General features: G+C 29.3%; 1 long non-coding RNA gene across 1 annotated transcript in view; it reads left to right on the top strand.

Annotated features, from left to right (window-relative positions):
- Positions 1-330: 330 nt before the first annotated feature.
- LOC111625041 overlaps positions 331-12,876 on the top strand; it is a 42,620-nt gene continuing 30,074 nt past the window's right edge. The window contains exons 1-2 of the long non-coding RNA XR_002756678.1: positions 331-583; positions 683-768. This is a non-coding gene — a long non-coding RNA (uncharacterized LOC111625041). The remainder of the gene's footprint in view (positions 584-682; positions 769-12,876) is intronic.

Here is a 12,876-nt window from a genome sequence, read left to right as displayed (position 1 = left end):
AACTACCGAATTATACTGTACAGTGTACTTTAATTTTTATTTTTTAAATAATTAAAATATATTTTTATAACCTATTTTTCAAGATATTATTTCTTATCAGACTATAAAATTGTTTTTTCCTCAAAGTTCACAGGAAAAAATTTAATAAAATATTAATGAATTAATTGTCGTAATTATGAAAATAATCATATAAATTCATACAAATGGTTATTAATTAATGCCATTTTATATTTTCAATTTCAAAATTTTTATTGGTGTTTTTAATATAAAGCATGCTATTTTTATTCGAGGAAAAAATAAAATAATAATAATAATAAACGCTAACGAAGCGCCATCTAACTTTGCTGCATTTCATTACGGTGAAATTGGTTGTTATCGTCTGGTTCCGTCTCCGATTGAAATTATCAGCCGTTCGGCCGAAAGATCAGAAAATCAAGGTTGTAATTATTTCCTTAAACGACGTCATGATGTAATACGCGTTTATCAATAAAATAATGTAAACGCTGTCGTGTGTTAGCGGTTGTGTTAAATGTCAACAGGCGCAACCAAGTATGTCCGCCAGGGGAGGGTCGCCTGATTGCAGGTGAGAGTTTGCACAAGATATTTACATCCTTGCTGTTGATGAAAAACTTATTTTCTAATGAAATTCTTTTATATGAAGCATTATACGTTTTTCCTTTAGATATATTACACTGTTGTATTGAAGAAAATCATCAAATTGCCGATTTAATTATATGTCCGTATATAAAATACAGGATTTATATAAAGGTATTGTTTCATAATATTTTTAAATTAATTTAAATAATTAAATAGTTCTGTATATCTGAGTTTATTTCAGTTTGATGATTAACTTTTGGTTTACTGAGATAAAATATTTTTCAGGTTTTGTACAGTATTTTATTTTATATTGTTTCCCAGTATCCGAATGTTAGATATAACTGTCCTCGGTTACTTGTGGTGCCGACTGGGGATGTCTGTGGCTGATGATTGCCTGCTGAGGCGTTCGGCCGGCCTTTGCCTTACCCCGGCGTACATATATCAATATAAACATCTATATATACATATATAAAAATCATTTGGATTATTACAAAAAAAATTGGACTTTTAGGTGTTTATATATGATTCTAAGGTATATTTTGCCATATTTTGGCTGTTTTAAGTATCAAGTTATTTAATTTAAAACACATTAAGTTATTTTTATGTATTTATTTATTTTCTCAAAGGCAAGACATGAAGAAAGCTAAGTTAGTTTGCACATTTTTGCATGTTATATTAATGTTTTATCCGAGTGATTCTTGCATCTATATGTTCAAGTTAAAAAAGTTATTAATTTATTGTCTTAGTATCTTCTATATTTAATTCTCACTCTAAGTTGGTGCAAAATAACCCTGACATTTAAAAGTACTTTGAAAAAAGTTTATGGTATATTGAGTAAATATGTGGAAAAAAAATGTTTCATTATATTTGTATTAAGATCTTAAAGAACAAATACATGAGCTGCGAAAATTTTACATTTAGGGCATCAATAAATAATCATAAATATGTGCTGCCTGGGTACAATTAATTAATATCCAGTTAATAAACAAAAGGTTACAATGTTTTAAGGTCTTTTAAATATATTTTTTTTCTTGTTTTTAGAGATTAATATTTGATCTTAATTGTGTGTGAATACTATTAAATAATTTTTGGGTGTGTTACATTTATTTTCCTGTAAAAATAGTATATCCTGGAAGTAAAACATTTCATAATTGCATAAAAGGAAGAGAAAGAAAGAATTTAATAAAATTATTTTACATTGATGTAAATATTTAACAAAATGCTATGAAAGAAATTTATTTATAGTAGGAATTAACTGGGCTTAAAACCAATTATACAAAATTTTATTTCCAATTAGAAAAAAAATTTTATTATATTTTATATAATGGCTTATAAATTATTGCAAAAACTATTCTTATGTTTTTAAATATCACATGTTTTGTAATGATCTTATATGTTAACAATTAATACACACATGAAATGGATAAAAAGATGATTTTTTTTAATGTTCTTATATGAAAATAGATAGGAAATAGATATTTGCACTTTCAATAGGACATTGAGGTGATGAAAAAATTATGAAGTGTGTGTATGTATGTGTGTGTATGTATATANACAAAAAATCGCATCTAAAATAGTACAGTAGAAGCCGTTCTTCCAGTTAAGCCGTAATGCTCTCTCTCTCCCCCGCTGGAGAATTTCGAAAAATCCCTTCTTAGTGTGCATTCCCATGGCATACCCTACTAAAACGCAGATAAAAACAAAATATCGCATCTAAAATAGTACAGTAGAAGTTGTTCTTCCGGTTAAGCATTAATCCTCTCCCTCTCCCCTCCGCCTGGGAATTCCGAAAAATCTCTTCTTAGTGCGCGTTTTCATGACGTATACTATGTACCAAATTTCACCTCTTTAGGTTCAGCAGTTTGCTATGGGCGATGATGAATCAGTCAGTCAGTCACGACAAGTAATTTTATATATTTAGATGACCATATTCCAGATTGCCATAAAATAAAAGGAAAAATTATGACAAGATTTATATCTTTCGTGTTAAAAATAAAAAGCAAAAGAAAAATTAAATATTTAACAAATTCATATGCGAGTAAATCCAAAGCGAGTAAGCTACAAAATTAGCCATATTCTATCCCCCATATTCGCCAACACAAGTTTGATTATTGATGTAATAAAATACATTTTTATTTGTAACAGTTCCATATTGTTCATTTAATAAATTTTTATATTTTATTCGCATAGCCTTTTGATCTTGATACGCTTTATTACTATGAACTTATGTAATTATTATGCATACATAAAAAGCTTTAAACTTGTAAAAAAAAATTTTAAATTACTTTTTATCATACAATATTGCAATATAGATACAAATATGATAATTTTTATTTGGTTGATTATTATATATTAAAGTACTGTATTTCAATATAATAGCCTTGATGTTAAAAGTTTTACGTAGTGAAATAAAATAACACATAAAAGAAACATCTTTACTCCAGCGAGTGTAAGAACAAACTACTATGACTTTATTTTATTTAAAGAAAAAAATGGATAGTTTTTACAGTATAAAGACGAGACGTTAAATAAAAATACAAAAAACTATTAATAAAACCCTCAAAAGCTTTCCAGGGAGAGAGATGAGTTACGTCAGGCCAACACCCAGCTTTACCCTTGCATGTTGCATAAGCACGCATACGTTGTACGTACTGTACATTCCAAATTAAATCCTGTCAAATTAGTAAATATAGTAGTAGTTTTGACAAGCCAAATATCCATTTCATTAACTACTAATTGATTTCTTACGTTTGCTTTAAAATAACGTTTGGAATTTCGATCTAGAAGTTTTTCTAATAAGTAATCAAAATTAATTTTTTATTTAAAAATACTAATGCTAGATTTAAAAGTTATCGAGCCAGTAAGATTGGTCTATCCTTCATATTCTTCAAAAAAAAAAACGAATAAAATGCTTTATTAAACTGAAAAAAAATCGTCATTTCTTAATGTAAACCCATAGGCCACGTGATGACAGTCGACAGAACATGGCGGCGATGACTCGTGTGTCGTACTCTGATAATCTAGGTACAGTACTCAACTCTACATAAGAACGATTGAAACGACCGAGATAAAATACTTTTGTTTTTAAACACCAGAGGGTGAGCATTCGGTAAAAAATGAGAACATGCGGTTCACAAAAATTATTGCAGAATCGCAAAGAATCCTTCGCTCGCGCGTATAGGACGACCTAGGTTTTTGAAGCAGTGAAAAAACCTAGTCTTATATGCGAATGAATACGGTATATTTTTTCTTGTGTCCCTTGTCTTTTTCTTTCCACTCTTTCCATGCATTTTTCTTCTCCTTTACTGCCTCCTTAACTCTTCCGTTCCATCATGGAATCTCTTTTCTCTTCTTGCCTCCAGTTCTTCCACATATATCAGATCTAGCCCTGAGTGAGTGTTAGTTCTAAATTATGTCGCTACCAGTGACGAGAACTGGATTTGTGTCAGTTTTGGGTCATAGTTACAAATTATGAATGCTTTATTTGTAATTTCTATTAGTTAAAAATGAAAATAAGTTAAATTTTTAGATTACTTATAAATGTTTTATCATATACTACGTTAGCTTTCTCAATTATGCCGTAGACTTTAAGGATAGCAATATTCCTGAATTATTGTTTAAGTAGTTACAAATTATGAATGCTTTATTTGTAATTTCTATTAGTTAAAAATGAAAATAAGTTAAATTCTTAGATTACTTATAAATGTTTTATCATATACTACGTTAGCTTTCTCACCTGATCCGAAGAGTATAATAGCACATTTATCATTTGTTTATCATACTGTAAATGTTGAACGCGTTATACATTAAATAAAATGGAGTATAGTGAGTGTGGCTTAAAATTATAATCATAGACAAAGTTTAAACAATATGATTTGTGATATATCAGTACAATACTTGTTTTTTCTGTTCATAATTATAAATGCTTTGTTTGAAATTATTAGTTAAAAGTAAAAATAAATTAAATTTATGAGTACACATCTTGCTTAAAAAATAGCACTCTAAGATTACAAGATGGAATTATTAACAAAATAAAATGTAGGGGGATTAAAATTAGTTATTCTTTCACTGAGAGAAGTGCTGTTATTATTAGTAATTGAGTGTTCTGTATTATGCATGAGTATATAGCCTAAAATAACATTATTGTTTGCATTAATTATAAATTTATTACTCGTGTGATATACATAACCATAATATTGTTTGGATAACATTATTTTGGAAAGGAGACTTAGGATAATTATAGAGAAAAGACAGGGTTCAAGACTAAGAAATTTCACTCACAGCCAATTTTATATAGAAGAGAAGTAATGTTTGTTAGGGAGAAACTACTCAGGATTTTTTCTTAATTAGCATGACTTTAAAATTCAAAACACAATCTCTAAAATCAGTATGTCTGGTCACTTTAGCTAATTCAGAAGTACTTTAAGCCTTGAGGAAAACCTAATATAAAAGCTAAAAACTTATATGCACATAAATTTTGATTGTTTTATGGAATATATGCAATTTCTAAACGTTTATTATTTTCTAAACAAATTACAACATACCACATAATTGCAATATAATTCTTTATATGCAGTATTTTCAACATTAAATAGTATATATTAAATACTCTTCCATCCCATTAGAACATAAGAGCAGATAGGACCAAATCTCAAGATGCAATTTTTATAATAAATAAAATAAGTGGTATGAACATCATCCCTATTTTTTCTATCCAGAACTCTCCCTGATTGAACAGTATACTAATATTAGGAACATCAGAGTTGAAAAACATACAATACTATACTACAAAGCTATAGAGCAGGGATAGCAAACCTATAGCACTCATGTCCAAAGTGGCACATAAGGAGAAATCATCTGCACATAACATATCATACAATTTTGATTTATCATCTGGCTTTTTCAATCATCTTTTTTACATTTATTCTAATTAAAGGCTATTCAAATTACAACACACTACACCAAGAAATACTTAATGATGCACATATGATGTTTTTTCACACTTGTTATTGGTCAATAACAAGTGTGAAAAAACAAAAACTAACAAGTATCTTAAGACAAATGTTCTTCTTCAGGCACTATAAAGATTACCAGGTGGAATATCATTTTGGAACATAAAAGCTTTGAAAGAAATATAAATTCAAACCAGAATTTGAAGTATGAGTATAAAAATTTAAAGCCGTGCATGCATTGTCTTGTGCATAATGACGACTCAACCAACGACTATACCTTCATGTCAAGTAGAGCCTGCCAGGCCATCGAAATTTCCTCCTCAAAATGTTTTCCAACACCTTCTGAGTTGGAAAGCATTTGTCATAAGATACTTGTTAGTTTTTTGTTTTCTTCACACTGGTTATTGGTTCTGTATGCATCATAAAGGCTATTCATTTAATTTATTTAAATATCATTATTTGAAGTCTAAAACTCTGGTATTCATAAGCAATCTTTAATGCTAAGTATGCTTACTATATGGCATGCAAACTCAAAAAGGTTTGTCATTCCTGGTATAGAGGTTTGAAGTCATTTAGTAGCCTCTATATACATGATTTCATTTGCATTAATTTCCATTGAAGTAATATTTGAGATTGGAAATAAAATAATGTTAGCAGAAAACAAATTATTACAAAAAATCTAGTTAAATATGTAAGAAAAGATAAAATTGAATAAGCCTAAATGAGCAATTATTTATTGTGACATGATCAAAGTGCCGGGCTGCAACTTTTTAATTTATTTAATTTAAAATATATGCTTTCCACCTCAAATTATTAGTAATGTCTTGTCCTCGTATATCATACTTTTCCTTTAACAATAAATAGAGTGCCAGTCATCTATTAACTGCTTTCAGAGGAAAAGTTTTGAATTGAAATAACATAATTTCTGGTTTGTATCATATATAGTTAATCTAGCTCCTAAGGTTTCCATATTTGGTTTGGTCTTTCGTCTATCTAACTCCATTCTTGAGATTAAGGAAAGACAGACAACGACAATTTTTTCAAATTGCAGCCCAATAATTAAATTTTAATACCATCAAATTCCAAGTATAGTGGGTAATCGGTTAACAAACATAATCCGTTCCAAGACTTTGTTCGTTAACCGATTATCAATTTACCATACGTTTGTATAGGAATTTGATTAATTCATTCTGGAGACCCCAAAAAATAAAAAATATATACTTTCTTACCACGTTCATTTATATGTAATAATAAAAATACATATATATGCAGTCTTGCATTTTTTTAGTTATGTTATTTTGTTTGTGGGGTTAAAGAATCTGTCTAATGTTAATTGCTTTTCTTTCTTCTTCAGGATTTTCATAAGTAATTAATAGCATTGTAATTGTAGAGATCTCCAAGCCTATAACCTCAACCTGGTTTGTATGCCATTCTAAGACCATATATCTGACATCCTCCACTTCTTCAAAAGATCTTTAATTAATAGCAGATATTGGCATTAATCCTCTTTTTCATAATAAAACATATCTCGCTGAGTTTCTTGGTGTTTTTCATTCAAGAGTTCTTGGCGTTCTTCTGTCATCAGATCTGTTTCAGGTTCCATTATAAGCTCTTCAATGTTCTTTATTCCTCAGAAGTGATTTTTGTTACTCCTTTAGCTGCTTGAGTCTTCTCGATTATACTGTATCTTTCTTAGATAAGATTGAACTGTGGCCTACTGTAGACCTGTTAAAGCTATACTGCCCAGTAACATCAAACATCTGCTTATTCTCTACTTTTGCTATTTTACTCTCATCTTTCGAAAATAAAACTTGACGCAAAACTTAACGAGTGCCTGTCCGACAGTCTCGTGAATACTATAAAATAATTGTTTCTGTCAGAAAAATAAAAGGCTGAAATTACAAGGGAGAGTTTCAAAGTTCGGAGGAATACTATCTGATGAGTATATTCCGGGTTGAGTGTCGATGTCAACATCTCCAGCGCTCCGAAAAGTTTCGAATTGTTGCCTGAAGACAAGGGAAAATCAATCGGTATTTACTATTTTTATCACTTCTTTTATGTTTGTTCAGTGAAGTGTTCATTATCCGATTTGTTCGTTAACCAATTGGTTCGTTAACCGATCACCCACTGTATATAAATTACAGAAGTTAACAATTCAAATATACTTTATTAATTCAAATATTATTTATTAGCTTCCTAGAAAAAAGTTTTTATAGAAGTATGAAAATTGTCAAATACCTAGGATTTGCAATAGTAGCTTACTTTTATTTGGGATGGACAGAATTCATCAATCTATTTGCTTCTTTGTATTTTAAAATGACAAACACCTTTTCCCTCTCTTATGAAGTAACCAGATCTACAACTTATATAAAACTATCAGGCTTAATGTTTCGTTTCTGAATCAAACATTAAACTTTTTTTATTCCTTAAAATCACTAAACAAATTAAATGTCTGAATATAATTAGATGTAGTAGTATCATGTATCTTGCTGAAGTGTGACAATATTTTTTCTTTTTTATTATATTTACCTGAACACAACTACATTTAAATAATTTAATATCTTTATCATTCATTTTATAGTCCTTTATATGCTTTGCTTTAATATTTAAGCTTTGCTGATGATTATATTTCAAATTACGCTTGCTGCATTCCATTTTATATGATGGACAATCCACTGTATATTAGCAAAATATTTTGCCACCACCAACCGAAAACGAAACTGGCACAAGTCAGTTTTCACTGTAGCAGCATGATTTAGAAGTAATGCTCACTCAGGTGCTAGAGGTTTGTAGTTCTAACTGTCCCAATTTTAGGGAAGATAGGGTGACTTTAGGGTTGCCATCTGGCCAGCATTGGGCTGGCTTGACTGGAAATCTATATTCTGTATATCTATATAAATATTAAAAGCAAAATGTTTCGTCACTGTCGCATACAGGCAGCATAAATTTTAAAATTAATTTGATTTACAATTTGAAAATTTCAAAACAACTTTTAAACAGTTAAAAAAGTATAATGTTCTAAGTGTAAAGTTGCATATACAAAAGTTTGTAAGAATTCTTATTGTGCTTTATGCTATTTTATTATTATAATTTCATATAAAATATATGTATTTAGAAAATTTTCATTTATTAAAAAAAGATTTATCATTATTATTTTGTTTGTTGTCATTGGGCTGCAATTTGAAAAAATTGTACACCTGTAAATTCCCACTGTCCTCCGTCCATCCGTCTTAATTTAATCTCGAGAACGAAGTTAGATAGATGAAAGATGAACCCAGATGTGGAAAGCTTAGGGGTGGGAGGCCGTGATTAACTATATATGAACTTCTGATGCAAACTGGAAATCATGTTATTTCAATTCAAAACTTTTCTTCTGAAAGCAGTTAATAGATGACCAGCACAACTCCATTGCTAATGGAAAAGTATGATGTGCAGGGTAAGATACTACAGTACTAACTTGAGATAGGGAGCATGTATTTTAAATGAAATAAATTAAAAATATGATTAAAAATTGCAATCCAGCATTGTGACAATATCACAATAAATAAATGCTTATTTGATGTGTTTTTCATTTCATGTACAAGTTTCCAGCAGTCTTTCATTTATTTTTTTCTTTTTCTTCTTCAACTTAATTTATGGTAATAAATCAAATTTATTATCAATTACTTTCTCACTGTTACAAATAATCTGTTACATAGACTTACAATAACAAATGAAAAGTTTTTATGCCTTTGTGTATGTTTAAATATTTTATTATTTTAGTTTATTTGAATATTATAAGCAAATTTAAACCTAGGTATAAGCAAATTTTTATCAAAACATACATTTGAAAAAGTTTGTTTCAGTTAAATAATGACAACTTTAAAAGCTTATTCTAGAGGTCAAAAACCTTTGAATTGAATTTATCCTGAAATGTTTTCAGGATAAATGTTTTATCAGCAACATAAACATTGTAAATTCCAAATACACAATCATTTTATATCCATAAAAACCAAGCAATCTAATCTTCAGTGATAAGATTGTTGGTAATAGAATATTTGTAAGTCTGTTAAGATTTGAATGTTCAGATATTTTGGCTCAGATATAATTTCCCATCATCAATACATATTATAAACAGTCTGAATTATGGAAATAGAATGATCATCTATTTCTATAATATCTGAACATTCAAATCTCAACAACTTGCATGCATCAAAATTATCAACACACTGACATTTTCAGTGCCCATTCTCAGGTATTCTTCAAATAGAGCATTGCAAATGGAAAAAAAAAGAAAGATAAAACACAGTCCACAAAGACTTACAAGCATTATATTATTAACAATCTTATCATTAGAGATTAGTTTGTTTGGTTTTTATGGATATAAAGTGACTGTTTATTTAGAATTTAAAATGTTGATGTTACTGATGATGTGACATTTATCCTGAAAACACTTTAAAAGTTAAAAGGTTTTTGACTCTGAAAATTGTTTAAGAGGAAGGTTTGAAAATTGTTTAATTGAAGTGTGGAGTCATTGTATTCTTGTTTAGTTGATCTTAATTAGTTAGATTTTAATATTTGCTAGCCATTTAGATCATTGAAACTATGATTTTGAAAAAAAATTATTTTGAATTTGACAGCAACCAAACATTTTATTATGTTCTTTCATTTGTATTGATAGTTCTCTTCTCTAGAAAAAGTATTGATTTTTATAACTATGAAATTTTATAATATATTTCTAGTGTTTTTACAACTTATATAAAACTATCAGGCTTAATGTTTGGTATAGTTTAAATTATCATTTATTATTTATATAGCATGTAAAAAAAACATTAAAATAAAAGTTTTACTTGAACAATTATTATATTTAGATTTTTTTTACAAACTATATTATTCTTATTTATTTTAAACACTTTTTTTTTATGCTCAATATAGTAAATTAGAATAATTATTTTATTCTCATTCTTTATCATCATAATTTCTGGTTTATGATATTTATAGAAAATAACACAAATTATGCTATATGTTATAATAATATGCTTAATTCTTTAGTAATTATTATTTAACATCTTAAAATATTGCTCAAACAACTAGAGCAGATTACATTTGGGTAATCATAAGTACTAATTAATAAATGATTAAAAAACACAAATCATTTCTTAATTATGTGGATAAGGGATGCTGAAATTCTTTTTCTCATTTAATTTCTTGTTCCAAAATGCATTTCAGAACAATAAATTAAACGAATAGAGTCATCATCATTGAAAACCTTTGTATGTTAGAAGTGCTGTATTGAAATTCTGAAACTTATAAGGTTTACAGAGAAAAGAAAGACATTTCTTAATTAGTTTTATGATAACCTGAATGGAATTCAGCTCTAGCTTGAATAATAATAACTTTGGATTGGTTTGAGTATTGGTTTATTTAAAATATGACTTATTTATACTTAAAGTGACCAGATTTCTTGGATGCAAAAGCAGGACACCAGATTAATACCAGTACAGTGTACACCAAGTTTTTGTTGGTTATAAATAATTATTTGAAATACTTAGCATATGTGATTAATATCATCTGTAGATGTATTTATTGAGCATAACTTTTTTTACTAAGAAATAAATTACCTTATGACACAACCAGTAAGCTAACTTCTTTTGTTTCACCCTGACTTGCCTGCAAGTTAGTCTACTCTGAAGCAGACAATGGCCAGAAGCATGTGGGGCCAATGGCAAGTATTTCATAGATGAGTGGATTTTTCATAATACAGTAGAATCTTTCAGCAGCATCTCATAAACTCTTGCAGGACTTGTTGCCAAAGTTACTCATGACCATCAGCATGTCTTTTAACATTTCAACTTTGAACTCTGTTTTTTCAGTTGTCCACATAGCATTCATTGTGGAAAACATTTTCATTTGCAGCATTAAATGGCAAAAAATTTTCTTAATCCAGATACAGTGGAACCCCGGTTAATGAACTTAATCCGTTCCGCGACTCTGTTCATTAACTGAATTGTTCATTAACCGAAGCAATTTTCCCATAGAAATTAATGCAAATGCAATTAATCCGTTCTAGTCTCCGAAATTTTTGTGATTTTATTTGTAATATACAGTAAATCAATCAAAACTTCTTCCAAAACTTCAGACTGTGAGGCGTTAAATATAATTAAAAATAATTTATTCTTGCGAGCGCTTTCGACGTTATTATGTACGTTGTCTTCAGGCGATGGAAATTCGAACCATACATTTAAATTTAAAACTTCAGACTATGAAGCGTTAAATATAATTAAAAATAATTTATTCTTGCGAGCGCTTTCGACGTTATTATGTACGTCGTCTTCAGGCGATGGAAATTCAAACAGAGAATTCGAACCATACATTTAAATTTAAACATTAACGATATTAGCCGTTTTTTGAACATCGTCTTCAGGCGATGGAAATTCGAACAGAGAATTCGAACCATACATTTAAATTTAAACATTAACGATATTAGCCGTTTTTTGAACATAATTATTATAAATAAGATTTAAATTTTAGAATTAAAAACATTTTAAAATATTTAAAATTGGTACGCATGCGTTTTAAAACAAATAAACTTTGATTAGAATGGCTATTAATTATTTTGTAAACGCGAAAAACTGGCGCGCATGCACCTTAACATGCATGACATAAGAGCCAATTAGTGTTGCTATTAAGGACAAGTTAAAATTAAAAACCCTTTGTAAACACGTATAAAATTTTTGGCACGCATGCGCCTTAACATAGATAGCATAGAAACCGAACAAAATAGATCCATAAGTGCTAGTTTACATTAATATTTAAATATTAAAGACTAAAGTATGGGATATAATTTAAAATATATAAAACACGTAAAAAGACGCACAAAAAGAGGCCAACACGTATGCGCTTTGAGTGATGTAGGCGGTGCGGGAAAAGAATGTAAAATTATTGTTGATTTTTTTAACCGCCTGTATATATTAATCCAGACGTCCAGTAAGTCGAGGGTAGGGGAGTTGCACGGGGAGAGCAGTTTTGTGAGGATGGCCTCCCAAATATATATCAAGCTCCCTTCATCACAACGTTTGAGTATTTCCACCCGATTCCAAAGCGCTATGTGATGTTGTTGTATCACCAATTTGGAAAGTTCCGTGTCGCAATTGCCAAGTGCCACCGAACGTTGGTGTTCAGATATGCGGGCAGCCAGCATTCTGGTAGTCGCTCCTATATAATTGGTGCATAGTCCTGATATTGGATTCTGCAGGGGAACGGAGTATACACCAGATTTTTCCAGAGTGGAAATAGCATCTCTATCATTACATAAGATTCGTCGCAGACATGGTCGTGGGGCAATAGG

Source organism: Centruroides sculpturatus, unplaced genomic scaffold (genome assembly GCF_000671375.1).
Source record: "Centruroides sculpturatus isolate CEXI.00-Female unplaced genomic scaffold, Cexi_2.0 scaffold40, whole genome shotgun sequence".
Lineage (NCBI taxonomy): Eukaryota > Metazoa > Arthropoda > Arachnida > Scorpiones > Buthidae > Centruroides > Centruroides sculpturatus.
Note: the sequence above shows the minus strand (reverse complement) of the source record. Positions and strands in the feature narration are given on the sequence as shown.